The sequence below is a fragment of the Protopterus annectens genome, chromosome 8.part0, assembly GCF_019279795.1.
Source record: "Protopterus annectens isolate FY-2018-M chromosome 8.part0, PAN1.0, whole genome shotgun sequence".
NCBI lineage: Eukaryota > Metazoa > Chordata > Ceratodontiformes > Protopteridae > Protopterus > Protopterus annectens.
Genome location: NC_056741.1, coordinates 521,885,621 through 521,902,414, shown reverse-complemented (window position 1 = coordinate 521,902,414; position 16,794 = coordinate 521,885,621). Strand labels below are relative to the sequence as shown.

The window sequence follows — 16,794 nt, the reverse complement described above, 5'->3', positions numbered from 1 at the left end:
CAGCTGTAGCACACCAATGCCTATATGGACATCCCCTACAGTCTCCTAGTGGGGGATGCTAGGTAAACACTGGTGTAGTGGCTTATAACACCCATCAGCAATGCACACACACCTGAACACTCACACCATACTGAGGCGGATGCACAGGCAAGACATATACATGTGCATGTGTTTGGGATGCTCGGTTTACAGTTCTGGTATCCGGACACATTTGTTGGGGCTCTGCAGTATTCACAAGCTACATGCATACAGATTGTTATGGTATTTGCTATGCTACACAATGTTATCCTGCAGTAACAGTTGCAGCAGGAACAGCATGGGGCAGGGCCACACAGCCCAACACCACTGCCAAGGCCTGAAGGAACTACCTGAGTAGGGCACAGTCGGCGAAAGCCCGTGCACAGTATGACCTGCCCTTGGCAAAGAGGCAACACAAGGCATATGCACTGACACAGTATGTACCCACGGATTTCCCCACTCTGACCCGCACACAGTACAATGGATGCCAAACATGACAGTACCTGTGCTCGGCCATGTATGGAGGTGCACTGTGTGCATCCGACATAGGCAGCACTCCAGCACCGTCCTCAAGTCTGTAACACAACCAGGGTACATCTATTGACCTAACAAGTGGCAGTTGTATTAGAATATGTACTTACCCATTGCTATGGTATGTATGTGAGCATACAAGTGACTGTGGTGGCCAAATGTTAGGGCAGCAGACAGTACACATCCATAGTGGCACCATGACCTCTGTAGCACATACGGGGGTCACAATGGTAGCCTGTAGTACACAGGGTGTCCTAACCCACTGCAGATTATGGGCTGACCATCATGTGTGTCCGTACAGCCCACACATGTTCCATGCAGCTGGACAGATGTGGACCAATACAGACAAATGATTTACGATGGCCTATGGATATGCCCAGTGATGGACCCCAACCCCCTATGACACACACAGATGACAGCAGGCCAGGCTGTTTGATGTAGGTTGTGTAATAAGACGTCCAACACCACTGTGCTGGTAATTAATGCTGGGAACTGACATACCCTGGTATCCCTCCAACCAGCAATTTAGGTAGGTCTACACACTGACATGGAGTACCCGGCATACCAGTACAGTAGCGGCAGATGTGTACAACTGTTGGCTGTGCCCCCCGTCACACCTACACATGTGAAAGTCATGTGCACCACCCACAGTGCTGTGTAGGACTGTGGTTGTGGTTGCATGCCCCCCACGCTATACAGACATGTAGCAACTGTCAATGCCACATGACCATTAGCTATCCTGCAGACACAGCATGTCACCTGTCTGTGTAGAACAGAGGGGTCAGCAACACAGTACTAACTATCTGGACATGTGACACATGCAATACAGTTCACCATACTTTGCATGCTCACACACATGACGGTATTGTCAGTCTACAACATGCGTAACAGTCATACTGGGCATGCTCACACACTGAAACACAGGACGGCCAGGCATGCACACACCAGTGGTCCAGACATATCTGCCAGTACATTGCTATACTGTTGGATGTCTGCGCTGTATGGGGTTTGCGGTCTATTGTCTGTACATATGCCATGGCCTATTGTTAATTCACATGAGCTATGTGCACAGGGTACTTCTACCATCACGTGTATAGGGCGTTTCTTTGTTTGCAGACAGGCCGACGCCTTTGGATACAAACCGGGTAAGGCACAGTCCAGCAGGTGGGAGCTGTTGTGTGTGGATTTGTACAGTGTTAAGCACTGCTGACCTCTGGTCATAGCACCTTATACACGTTTAGACTCCACATTTCTTTGACAGGGAACTACTGGCATACTGGTAGACAAACACGCTTACAGCCGCTCGCTCTCTGACATTTCCGCTTACATTTGTCACTCACACTGGGTGTGTGCGATCCCTTGTGATGCATATTACATCAGACTACATGACTACAGTATCGGGTCTGTGTAACCATTTTGCAACGGCAGCCGTTCGACTGTATGGACTCGGCGGCCTGTCCAGTGACGTAATCATATTATATGCATGTTCCTCATATGATCTGCTCCCATCTGCCTGATACATGGGAACCGATACTCTGCAATGCTGACATGTGACTTGAGTTTGTTAACGCAGCTGTCTGCCGATTCATGCTACCACATACCTACTGCACGTTGACCACCTTTCAGATTGCACGACGGGAGACTGTAGGAGTGACACCTTTCCCACTTTGCATGGGACAGTCCCTCATCACACATCACATGTGACAATACCAGAACTCTCCACCAATTGGGGACACATTTCTGCAGAATCAGGGACAGGTCATGAAAAACAGGTACACTTTTACAAAAGTAGTGCTTGACACATTGACAGAATCAGAGCATATGACGTAATACACATATTCTGAAGTAACAGTTGTTTATAACTCTTACTTATTGTCATTAGTCAGTAAGTGTAATTCACCACCTTTCCTTCAACAGCCACTACTTTTAGGAGGGATTAAGAAGGACACAGTCAGACTTTCAGTCAAACCCAGGGACGTACCTGACATTCAGGGACAGTTGAGTGGTATGGATAATACTCTAGCCATTGCAGCTGTCCTGATTAGGGGACCTTCTCATGTTGTAGGTGTCTGTACTGGTTGCTTGTTACAGGTCTTGTATACCTGACACTTCGATATGTCATATGTAGTAGCATAAGCAACTATACTGCTGCTAGACTACGCTTTGATTTGTTCCGATATGTATATTTCTGTACTATGCATGGCTGTAAGTATGTTCTGCCCTGGTACATCTGACAGTTCTACAGAGCAGGTTCCACTTTGGCTGTTCAGACTGGTGGCGGGCCTATATACCCTATATGTAGAGCTATCACATGTGTCAAGGCAACACATACCCACAGCATACCTCTCAACTGTCCCAGATTTTCAGGGCCGTCCCTGATTTTGACTCAAATTTTAACTCTGTCCCTCTTAATCCCTCCTAAAACTAGTGACATTTGGAGGAAAGGTGGTGAATTACACTTTATGAATAATGACAATAATTAAGGGTTACAAACTTCTTTTACTTCAGAAAATGTGTATTAATTCATATGCTCTGATTCTATCAATGTTTCCAGTTAATAACTCTAATATTTTAAATGTGTCCCTGATTGTCCTTGTGTTTTCTTGACTTGTCCGTGATTCTGTTAAAATTTGTCCCCAATTGGTTGAGAGGTCTGACTCACAGCCAGTAGTACACGGACGACCTCCACGGTTTGCATACGTTAAGGTTATTCATGTAGCATTATAATTGATAATACTGTTTCCTATTACATGTAGCTGTTACTGATACAACAAATTGATGTCTGACACCACTACACACACTATATAGCCTCCATTCCCGAACTCACAGGCCATGTGCCATAACTGTCATTTTGCAAGACACAACTGCCGAGACAGGTGTGTCCCTCGCAGGCGTATGGGTGTTTAACCTCTTCTATTATGCTATCATCTACCTGAGGTGGTCAGCAACTTATGCACTTTCCGTCAGTAGCAGAACTCACATACCAATGGGTGTGAATGAACACTGTATCAGGAACAATGCATAACACCCTGCGGGACACATTTAGATGATTGGTTCTATTAACCAGACACATTCACAGTCACAGAACATATGTATTCATTCATGTTTGTCGAGGTACATGCCGATTATGACTCATACATGTTGTCATCTGTCATTATCTGTATTCTGCCACCTGTTCACCTAATATCAGTAGTTCTGGCAGTGTTTAGTTGGACTTTGTTACATTCTGATACTTAACTATGGATGTCCATGCTAATCGGGTACACGACACTGTGTAGGTCTCTATGTATTCCCCGATGGTTTACAAACTATCCGGTAAATGTGCTCTTCAGGTTTGGGAGGAGTAGGCATATGCTATACCCACATAGGAATATTAATGACTTCCACTGGGCGGGCCTACTACATGTCTGCCAACCAGCACCTGCACACTTAAGCCCATAATGCATACCCATGGTCCACCTACCTGGCACCCTCTACAGCAGTCGTGACAAATACTTACTGCGAGCACAGTTGGGGTATGAGCACACCCCTACACATTGCCCACTCTCCCCATCTCGGGACACATGTCGTACATTTTGTCAACCCATGTATTATCACACTTGCACAACCAACTGTTCCATGTACACCTACGTCCTGCTCGTATTAGTGTCAGCAGATTCTTTCATACCCTGAATTTTTGGGGTAACGCAAGGGACACCGTTATACATGTTTAAAGTGTAGACCTTGCAGAACTCTCCCACTGATCCTTTCCTACCGGTGTTTTGGACAGCGACAGTGTATTGATCTGTATTGCCTGTCTGTATGTCTGTCCGGCCTAGTTGGGCGATGTGGGGGGTACAGCGTTTCATTATTGGACCTCCCAGTCACAAATGCCCAGGCTGTAAATATGTTATCCCTAATTGCTGTGAAGTAACCTATTTATGTGAATGTGTATATCTACACTGACATATAGTTTGTTTTGTGTGTATGTGTATATATCACTACCTGTTGTTTGTGTATATATATCTATCTATATATATCCGTAGTATATCCTTGTGTGTGTATATATATATATATATATATATATATATATATATATATATATATATATATATATATATATATATATATATATATATATATATATATATCCGTATGGATATATATGTGTATGTAAATTAATATAGCTATGTGTATATATACGTTTTTATCTATATATACATCTGTGTGTCCGTTAACCTATACATTTCCCAGACATGGACACTTACACATGCGTATTGGTTTTATCCCTGCTTCAACAGCATACTATTGCCTTAGTCATTCTGACACCGACACTTCACTCCGGTGAACTTGTGCTCAGTATATTGCACATTATGCAGCGGACAGATGTCGCACATTTTTCATGTCTGGGGTGCCGCTGCTAACTGGGTTGTGATAATGTCATTCGACATATTCCTGGTATGCACAGCCTATTTTGTGTGTGTGTTTGTTTCTGTACACATTCATATTATTACTGTTGATAGGATGTGTGTTTGTGTTACTGTGACTGTACATCGACAAATTGTTGTCTTCATGTAGTTGTGTCTTTCTGCTTTTCCCGGTTTGGGGTTGTCACAGCAGAACTCCGTTCCGCTCATGGGTGGCGTATAGGTTTTACGTCCCGGGCTGCCAGACCTGACGCACAATGTCCGATAATGATACGCCCATTCACGCATGTCTCCATGCAAATGATGCTCTATCTGGGAATCACACCTACGTACTAGCTGACCTCATTGGGCCGCTCCATTGCACCTGGCGCAACATACCCTATCACTCCTGTGTCCATACTCGCATATCCATAGTTTCTCCTGCACACCCGTGTTGAGTTTCCCCGCATAACAGCCATTATACACCTGATATCGCAGCCATGACACACCTTTACACATTGCCCTGTCATGAGCATTGGGGCCCTACACACATTTTGTACCACCTCGTGAATTCACAGGCTCACCATCCATTCATATTTGCACATACGTGCCTTTCCTGGTGTTATGGATTACGAACGATTTGCGGGTTACAAGTGTAGGTGGCCGCAACATGTCCTACATTCCGTCTGTTTACAATGTTGATGTAGCACTTCAACAATGTTATGGCCGCAGGTATAGCCCTGCCTCTGGTGTGGAGAGTGGTGCTCTACTCACACTTGTGCAGCTTTATGTGACATACGCTGCAAGCACTTCATAATTCCTAACTTGCTCTGGATTCCCTTCACAACCCTTAGGTTTGCTTTCATCTTTCAGCTTTCCTAACATATATATATATATATATATATATATATATATATATATATATATATATATATATATATATATATATATATAGATATATATATATATATAATTTATATATATTTATATATATGTGTATATATTGATAAATATGTAGATATATAATTGCATATTTCTGTTATGTCTGTGGATATTTATCTATACACACATCTATCTAACTATATATATATATATATATATGAAAGTCACAGCTGTAGAAGACATCATACATTTGCTATGCTAATAGCTGCGTACACCCGTGCAGGCCCACTTGCATCTACTTATTCTGAGTTACATATGTTTACAGGCACGTCTTTAGGATTACATGTGCCTTATTCCTTATGACAGTACCACTTTGATGGAGTCCGGTTAATGGACCCATGTGAACACGGCCACCTTTACATGTATAAATGTTGGCTTTACAGCACAGAGGCATTCATTACACAATTAATATGTGCTATAGTCGTACTTGAACCGGGAATGCCTTTACGTTGGGTGGATGCTGTAACCACTACACTGTTGGTGTTCTGGCTCATTTATATGTATACCCATGGTTCATAGCTACTCTGACATATGCCTCACCGCTTCCCTTACACAGCAGGCATCCATTCTCCTGCTGGGAAAACCGCAGTACTACAATTAGGACATTCCCTGTTTCCTACTGCTCTGGACCCATGCTGCAAGTCTACTCACTCCAAGGATATTCATAACTCCTACGCTTATAATCCTCGCACATACGCAAGTTTGATTGTCAGGGTGTTCAAGTGCTGGTCCGGGTTTAGGCTCGGCTAACTGGTGACTAGCACTGCCCTGGCGCTGTCCAAAGATCAGATGTAGCACATGGATAGAGTTAGTCCAGAGTTTAACATTCTACCTATGTTTACAGACGCAAGTGTTTGGGCACCTCTGACCACATTATTGGGTCGGTGCTACATAATTTAGGGCGGGGAGTGGTTCCACTAGATAATGCAGGTTGGGGGGTGGTTTCCCTTCCCATTTGACTATTTCATTTATTTATACATACAATGAATATTATTCTGGACATCTGTTATGAATTCACTACAGGTATGCAATAGTCCTGTCAACAGATGGGACAGTTGGTTGGTGTACTTCTGTGTACAGACCTCTCTGATACTCGGGGACTCATGTCTACAGTGATAGGGACAAGGCTATGACAACTCAGGGACAATCATGGACACTTCTACCATATTAGTACTATTAACTTGGAACGTGTCGACAGATTCGTAATACTACTAATTTTTTGCAGTTAAATGCATCTATTACTCTTCATTGTTGTAAGTAGTCATTCTCATTCAACACCTTTCCCCCAAAGGTCACTGGCTTTGTGAGTTTTTAAGGGTCTGGCCAGTTATTGTGCGAATGCTCTGACCATTGGTATCATTGACATTGTCATATGTACAGGTTGTGCTGTATTCTGGTGACTAGGGTTGGCACCTTTTCAAATGGCCAAGATGGGACATTTTCAGAACACACATCAGATTTTACAAGCTGACACATACCCACGGTCAGTACAACCGATAGAACTTTACTTATTTGCCTACATAAAAGCCTATTGTTGTAGCGGTTTAGTTGCTTATTCTGTTTCTTGTAACATTTAGGTATTGTAGATACTGCAATAATTATTTTCTGCTACTATTACATAACATATGGGACATAATTATGTCCTACAATCCCAGGACATTTGCCATTTGAAATGTCTTTTGTCAGGACACAACTGTCCAACGATGGACTGTCCCTCGCAAAGTGGGACAGATGATAACCCTACTGCGGACACCAGATTGTTTGGGCCAACACATAGCCACGGTCAGTGCGGGTTTAGAACATTCATTTGTTTCCTAGCTGTGAGCCTTATACCTTTGGCACTTTTGTTATTTGCCTGTTTCTTGTACGAATTACGTTTATTCTATCCTGACGTGACCGCTTTAGGCAACTGTTACATGCAGTATGGTGCATAGTTATTTCCTACGGTCACAAGACATTTGGCATTGTACCATTGTTGGTCAGGTCACACCTACACACACATTAATTGTCCCTCACACAGTGGATCAGGGGTATCCTGTTTAGGTCAGTGCCTTCATCACCCTTATACCATGTGCCACTATGCGAATGTGTGCAATATATTCTCTCGCTTATTCGTGTCGGGACACGTGCGTCACGGGCAGGTGTTTGATCCTGGGTAGTAGGTTATGCATGACCATTTAGGGCTGGACAGTGTCATGCACCACTAATGCACATTCCAACTTGTGTCCGGATATCTACAGGACTGGACTTTGTGTCTTCAATTCTAATGTTTACACAGGTTACTTATCCCATGAGGGATATCCCAAAAATTGAACAAGACCAAAACAAGACAAATACCGACCATTCTTCTGGCGTTATGGAAATGTGCTGGGGGTTTTACATGCAAGGAATACATTGTGTGCAATCCTGCAACTGCCTAGAGTGACACTACCTACTACATATGCATAGTGGTCACTATGTGTAGATGTGGCTGCACCAAACCAGTAGGCCAAGTATGGCTGGATTTGGTGGACGTTCAGGTAAGGGAGCGGGTTGTGTGATGTGGAGGGGATGCTGGGTAGTCCATTATGCATTCAGGTGTGTTGCATTTGTTATGGCCAGTTCCATCAGGACCAATCTGTGGGTATGTGCCGGTGACATGTCTATACATTTGTATCGCACATTTCAATATTCATATGTTTGTGGGATTGTGTTCTACAGTATGGCCCGTCTGGTTGCATTGCAGCTGTTTATACATGTTTTTGTGTTTCTTTCAGCTTCACCCGCTGCTCCCTCATACACCTCCGGTTCACCTATTCTGCATATGACACAGTATCGCCTTGGAGGATTATACCATTACCCATCCCCCCACACACACATATTCCTCACACCCCATACATCACTGCTTTGGTTGTTGGCCCATGGCACGGCCAGAGTAACACATTGAATACCCTACATATATCAGGTACCTGTATGGTTGTGTGGACTACCCTGCCATGTTTGCTTTCCACATGCTATACCTCACGCACATAGCTACACGCCCATACTTATCTTTCATTACATGGTTGGTATACCCGGGTACTACCCGTTCAACTGTGACACATCCTGACAAGTTCAGCTTGTATCACTGATTTGCGGATTTTGGCAGACTGTTCTAATCATTGGTAGGATGCCACCTTCCTATGTCCAGGATGGGATATATTCCGTACACATATCTGACTGTACTGGACAGCACGTACCCACAGTCGACGGTACTTTCAGCCTACATGTTTCCTTATTGTTGTAGCTTTTTATATGCTCCTTCTGTTTCGTTTACATGCTTATTCTATTTCCTGTCACATTTGGTATGTGAAATAGGGACATACCTTTTGTATGTGACTATTACATGCCTTGTGGGATATGATTCGGACATACGGTCACTAGATATGTACATGTGTCCATAACAAAATACATGATAAATCTGCCCAGCTGTGTACCCTCCCTCACATTATGGGTCAGCTGGTGACCCTAACCATTGGGCTGGACGTACCTACTGGCAGCTCGCTAACATATGATGTGTTTCACTTCCACTTGGTATAGCTATCTACACTGCGTTGGACTACGGGCACACGGTTTTCCATGTCATTTGTTCACGGGATAGGGACCCGTTATTCCCTACCGTGCATTTGTATTTGCTTCTTCATTTTGTGTTTGCAGGAACTTTCTTGCATGCTTTGCATACGTTTCAGTATCCATGGACACTGACAGATGTGATTACTATCTTGCAACTTGTTATATGCAAGCATTTTAGGTTGCATGTTGACAGCTGGCATTTCCACGGCTCCATGCGGCACTTCGACACGCCCTATGCACTCGCGCTCCTTTCCTGTGCACGTGGCTGTGGCAGCGGCGCGCCTTCATTAATATGCATTTGGCGCTACTGCGCCATCTTCATGCTGCACTGTCGGCGCAAGCCTACCGCTGGCCTTGCGCTGAGCTTCAGAATCCCGGGGAATATCTTTAATGGTATGACTGTTAGAACATTTGTAAGAAAATGCCTATTTTATTTTTAAACTTTTTTGTGACTACTTCCTAGTAAAAACATTATAAATGTAGATTGCCAGACAAAGCACCTCCACGGTTCAAAATGGTATCCATTATTTAATAGTGCAGCCACAGAACAAGGGGAATTAATAAATAGTTGACTCTACAATGATTGCTGCCACATAAGCATCTCAGTGTATATCAAGGGAGTGTGGGTCTGTGTGAGTGTCAGAGTGCATATTGTGTCTGTGTGTATGTGCCTAACAACAAAACAGCTAAAGACTCACTCACTTTTATAACTTCTTTGTTAATGTGCTCCAACAACATGCCAAAATATTATATTTTAAATAAATACCTTTTAGGAATATAATACAAATCCTGCTGCACTTTCCATACTGTAAGATGGCATGTGGAAACCCCAAGCAGCAGTTTTATAGGAAGTGCAAGACCAACATGACCTTGCATCATCAAGACAACAAGCCTGATGATGTGCAGTCAGGAAGTACTGCTTCCAGAAGAGCAACAAAGAGTTTGTTTTCAAGAGTTCAGTATTTATGATAAACATGTACTGTACTACTACAGAATAATATTTTTAATGTCATAAAGCACATATCACTAACTGGACCAGTCATTCAGAGTTTTATTGCAGGTTAATTTTTCATTACATGTGGATCTTTAACATCAGAGAAGTAGAAACCAAAGAGGAGTGACCCCAAGACCTACTCCTGGGGGGGCACTGCTGCTACGTACTCCGTCTGATGACAGTAAGCCTCCAGTTCTAATAGACTATGTTCTCTCAGTGAAACAGAATACTATCTAGTGGGTAATACTGGATTAGCTTATCAAGAAGGGAGACTGGTGTCAAAAGTCTTTGTCAAGTCCAGGTGTGCAGTATGACTAATTTTGCTGAGTTTAATATCTAGTTCAAAAATGTCCACTAGGATTAGGGGGTAGGATCTGCCTTTAACAAACCCAAACCAGTTTGGCACCAGATCTGAAGACAAACTATGTCCTTGTTAATAAGCCCTATAACAATGCAATCTAGTACCTTAAAGATAAGGCTGATGAGGCTTACAGTTTTGTAGTTGCCTGCATCATTGGTGGGTCCCCTTTTATGAAGTGGCAGTTCTCCATACCTCTGGAATGAATCTAGTAGAGAGTCTGAAATTGAAGAGACTTGGTAAGTAGTCTGTCAGCCAGTAAAGTATGCCTGACAAGAAGACGGCCTGGCACATTATATTTGGCCCACAGAGCTAATGTTCGTAGGCTTGGAGAGAGTTCTCGGGATTTACTTGGAAGAGATCAGTGGGGGTGGTGTAGGCATGCTAATGTGCTGTGGAAAGTTTGGGGGAGATAAGGGAGTAAAGCTTGAGCTGAATTTGTCTGCTAGTATATTGGCACTGTATTCAGGGGATGAATATGTGGTGGTGTTTTGGAGCATTGCTTCTATGTTTTTTGGGAGTTGGCATCAATGAAGTTGAGGAATCTTTAAGTGTATATATGTTTGGTGGTGTCGGTTTCCCAGTTAGTGGAGAAAAAAAATTAAATCACCTAAAAGGATAGTGTTGGAATTCATAGTGAAAGATATCAATTTGTTTAGATACGCCTCTTGTACTGCCATAGGAGGGGTATGGTAGTTGGTATTGATGCGATACTGGGTTTTATTTATCATGAGAAGAATATGGAGGAGTTCAAAGACAATGTATTTAATTAAGAGTCTGGAGGTGATATATATATATATATATATATATATATATATATATATATATATATATTTTTTTTTCAGGAACACAGACATGCCCCCTGAATCTAAACCATCAAATTCAGTCCTTGGTCTGAATGAGAGGATGACACTAAAACCCTGACTGAGGAGGCACTTTCACTGTTTTGAAACCATGTTTTTGGTAATTATGCATACATTTATATTTTCAAGAGGTAGGAATGTCTGTAAGGAGTGCAACTTTTTAAGACTTCTAGCATTGAGCAGTGCTACATTTGTATGATTTTGATTATGGTTGGCTATGTAGGTATTCTGAGGAGACTGACTTAGCAAAAAAGGCACTATGCCATTGGGGGGGGGGTTAGACCTTCCCTAGCAAAGCAGCTAGAACTGTCAGATATCTCCTTCTAGTCTGATATATATATTGGATCCCCTTAAGACAACACCGTTAGATAATACTTTAAAGTCAATTATCTTTTGTTTGTATTCATGCATCATTCTTGGCTTTGGTAGGATACTGCAAAATACTAGTTTCAAATCCACTTTAGATGCATGTTCAGAGAACTTCATCAAGTCCATCTCTGTATGATCCTAGGAGGTGAATGTCAAGTCATTCACTCTCACATGCCCAGTGACTACATTGTATGTGTTCCTGGGGTGTAGGGACTTGAGGGCCCTAGTAACATTGTGGATATCAGCACCTGAGTGACATCTGTCAGGCTGTCTGTGCTCAGCCTAGTGAGTAGATCATCTGTATATGTAACAAACTATGGCATCACCTACAGCCAAGACATTGCCAGAAGTATTAGCTTATTCTTGCTGCCTTAAGGTTTTCTGCATACTTTTTTGTGTGACCCTTTTTCTAGCTGTGTTTTCTTTAGTGTCAGAGTGTGCTGTTTGGTGGTCATGACTCGCTGATGGCGGTTAGATGTAGGAAGTAGATTTGAGGGTTTAGGCTAATGCCTAGACTTAGGAATATTCAGATACTTGGACAGACATTTTTAATGGCATCAGCATAAAACAGTTTTGTGGTGACAGTCTGTGGAGTTACATAATTATGAGAGGTGGCAAGATAGTGTTCTAGTCACTGCATGCACTACATTGGGAGAGGAATGCTTTCAGTTTAGTTAAGCATTTACACCTCACAGACAGAGCCCTCAGTCGGCCTGCTTAACAAAGTCATGGGTCCTGCATTGGATGCTGTCCCTTCTTCCATGACATCAGGTCATCAGGGGTATAAAACTTGCAGCCGACGTCATTACATCGGTCTTTCTTGCCGTGCGGTGCCCAAAGCAGAAGCAGTTCGCAAGTGCCAGTCGGCCTACTCCTGAAATTTTCATTTTCGAGTTTCAGAACTGAAGTCTTCAACTAAAGCTAAGTACCCCGTTGGGGAAACTTTTTCTTGCTCCTTACCGATGTCAGTAAAAGTTAATAATTGCATTACTTGTGGAAAGCAAATACCTCACAAAGATTTTCATTCGTACTGTATAACTTGCCTGGGCCCTGACCACGACGTACCTTGCTGTCAATTTTGTGCTTTATTTAATCAGCGCATTATCTGTCGTCGGTATATTTTCGCCTCTAAATATTTCGGTTCTCAGTTTAATTATCCAGAAATGTCATCGGTTAGCCATCTGTCTATCGGGATTCCAAAAAAATGCAAAGATAAAGACAGAGACAGGCCGCCTAGGTCCAAAGCTGCCAACTATGCTTCTCCTAAGCCAGTCGCCAGTTTACCGGTACTCAGTGAGGTGCTTTTGCAGCCCCTGATACCCGCTGCTTCTGATTTGCAGGCCTCTACTGCGACCCATTCGGAGTCCGGTATGCTGCGAGATGCTTCAACTATGGAACCTGCAGATGTCTCCACCTTGGATGGGTCTGGAGCTGCTGTGCAGGCACCGGCTTCTGAGGGTGTATTCCGGCCTACAGACTTGCATATTAAACTGATGCCTCCTCCTTCATTTAGGCCTAAATCTGAAACCATGCCTAAGAAACCAATGCCTAGGCTGCATACTCAGGCCTCTAGGCCTAAAAAACAAATGATAAGAATGGCTGAAGATCTTATAACTTTAATCATGGGAAGCCAACCTCCCCCTTCTAAGAGACTTAGGACTGAAGTAAGTTGTTTATGAATCTTCTGACCAGGATTCTGATTTTTCTGATTCTTCTGATGATCTAGATTAACCCTTATCTACTTATGAGGATTCTGATGCAGAGGACTCTATTCCCTCTGCTTCCCCTCCAGAAGATTTTTCTTTTGGTGAAACCTTACATACTCTAAGGGAGCATTTCTACTGGGAAAGTCATGATTTTTCTGATTCAAAAAAGAGGCTTAAGGATTTCTTACTCCTGCCTCAGCATAGGCCTTTAGCTATACCTCCTGTACTAGACATTGTTGATGATGCCTTTTTGGAATCTAGTTTGGTCCCTGATTATTTGCCTCTTGCTCCCAGAAAACCTGACAGACATGGGCTTTCCCATATGGTCTAGTGGTTAGGATTTCTGGTTTTCACCCAGGCGGCCCGTGTTCGACTCCCGGTATGGGAACCTATGAATTACAGCGTTCCTGATTCACACAACTTTCTTTTTAAAAATCCTATTGCAGATCCAGAGACTATTTCACAGGGACCCAAGGGCATTAAGGCTTCTACTGCTAAAAATCCTACCCCTTCTGATAGAGACTCCAGGGCACTGGATAGATGGGGTAAGAAGGTTTACACTTCTGCAACCTTGGCCATTAGGGCATTAAACTGCCAGTTTCATATTTTAAAGTATCAAAAACATGTTATTGGGTTGCTTAAACAGAAAATGATGTTGATTCCTGACTGTGTTGAAAAAAAAGAATTACAGGATTTAATGCATTCTGCTGAACAGGTTGGTAAACATAATTTGCAATGTGGATTTGATTCATTAGAGGCCTCTTGCAGGGCTGCTGTTACTGGGTCTGTGCTCAGAAGGCATGCTTGGCTTAAGGAGCAATCTTTGCCTGATAATGTTAAAGCTAAACTGTTGGATGCTCCCTTAAATTAGGACCACCTGTTTGGCAACAAAGCTGAGGAAGTTCTTAAAAAGATGGAAGATAAAGATAAATCTATGCAAACTGTTAAAGATTTCTTGCAAGTTCAGCCTCCTAGATTTAGTAGGCATTGGCTCTCTAAGAATTGATCCTTTCCAGCCCCTTCCAGGTCTTCTCAAGCCAAACCCAGACACAGCAGAAACCCCAGCTTTTGGTCACAGTGGACACACAAGACTAAGTAGTGGGAGATTTCCGCACTCAAATCTGGGAGTAGTAAGACTCCCCCTATGAAAAACTGTCTCAATGACTTGCTTTTAAAACTTCCAAGCACTTCCCAACTGAATACTCCTTTAGGTGGAAAGATTGGTCTGCATGCCAAAAACTGGGAACTCATTACCCAGGACAAATGGGTTTTAAATATAGTGTCCCAAGGATACAGATTTCACTTCCACACATTACCAACACCAAGCGGGTGGCCAGATCTACCCCCAAGTCAGTGGGCAGAGGCCCAAAATCAAGTACTCTCTCTCTTAAGCATGGGGGCTATTCAGTTGGTATCAGAAGAAGAAAAGGGACAAGGTTTCTATTCAAGACTTTTCCTGGTACCCAGAAAAGGCAATACATGGCGTCCTATCCTGGACCTTTCTACTCTAAACACCTTTTGATGATTCCAAAATTCAAAATGCTGACTCTTCACCAGATACTTCCTATGCTAGGCAAATATGTATGGTTGGCAACACTAGACTTAAAAGAAGCATACCAGCACATCCATATCAGTGAGTCTTACAGAAGATAGCTATGCTTCAAAGCAGGCTACATGCACTATCAGTTCTCTGCATTGCCCTTTGGCTTATCTACTGCACCCAGGGTATTCACAAAGTGCCTAGTTCCAGTAATTGCATTTTTCAGGCAAAGAAATATTCAAATATACCCATACCTAGATGATTGTCTAATTCAGGCAGAAAGCCAGAACATACTTTTGAATCATCTGGCCTTTGTTCAAAGGGTGCTGACTTGTCTGGGGTACACCATAAATGAAAAGAAATCACACCTGGTACCTTGTCAACAAATTATATTCCTGGGAGCAAGCTTGTACACAACTTCTCAGATGGCTTTCCTCACACCAGAGAAATGGATTAATTTGACAACCTACTTTAAACAAGTGGCCACAAAAAACCCAGTTATCTGCAAGGCAAATACTGCAAGCCTTGGTGTTCATGGCCTCCTGCATTCTTCTAATTCCATATGCAAGGCTGCATATGAGGAAACTACAATGGTATCTCAAAAGCCTATGGTGTCAACATTCACAGAATCTAGAAGCAATGATTCTTATCAATACCTTGCCTACACCTAGAGTTCCTTTGGTGGGCAGAGGCCTGCCACCAAAACAGGGGACTACCATTCACACTATCCCCTGCCACCCAAACCTTAACAACAGACACATCAGACTTTGCATGAGGGGCTCATCTGGCAGGGAAGTGCATTCAGGGCAAATGGAACCCAAGTCAAATGCACCTGCACCATAAATCAAAAGGAAATGTTAGCTGTACAGAATGCTCTGACAGCCTTTAAGGACCACATTCTTCCAGGACAACTAATGGTAAAGATGGACAAAACCACTGTCATGTGGTACATAAACAAGCAGGGGGGGGGGTACACATTCTTACCCCCTCTGCAGACTAGCCATGGCATTGTGGAACACAGCCTTGAGCTACCAAGTGAATCTACAAGCTCAATTCCTGCCAGGAAAACTAAATACACTGGCAGATAGACTAAGCAGAAACCTCATGGACCCACATGAGTGAAAATTGGAACCAAGGATTTTCAACATGTTGACAAGCAAATGGGGGAGCCCAGACATAAACCTGTTTGCCTCCCCCTAGAGCCATCAATTGGAAAAATTTTGCACAAGAATTCCCCACAAGCTAGCTTGGAAAGTGGATCCTCTATCCTTCAACTGGAAAAAACTATCAGTTTATGCCTTTCCACCTCTGCCTCTGCTCTCCAAGGTACTACTAAAGATCAAACAGGAAAAGCCAAGGATTATTTTAATTGCACCAGACTGGCCACACCAAAACTGGTACCCCCTCTTGTGCAGTGTGTCACGCTTGGCCCCATGGCACCTGACTCAGACTCCTTCCCTGTTGTCTCAGCAAGAGAACCAAATTCTGCACCCTCAG

The 16,794-nt window shown here is 43.1% G+C and overlaps 1 non-coding gene across 1 annotated transcript; it reads left to right on the top strand.

Moving 5' to 3' along the window:
• Positions 1-14,073: 14,073 nt before the first annotated feature.
• Positions 14,074-14,145, top strand: TRNAE-UUC. The gene has a single exon. It is a non-coding gene; the product is annotated as a tRNA-Glu (tRNA).
• Positions 14,146-16,794: the final 2,649 nt, after the last annotated feature.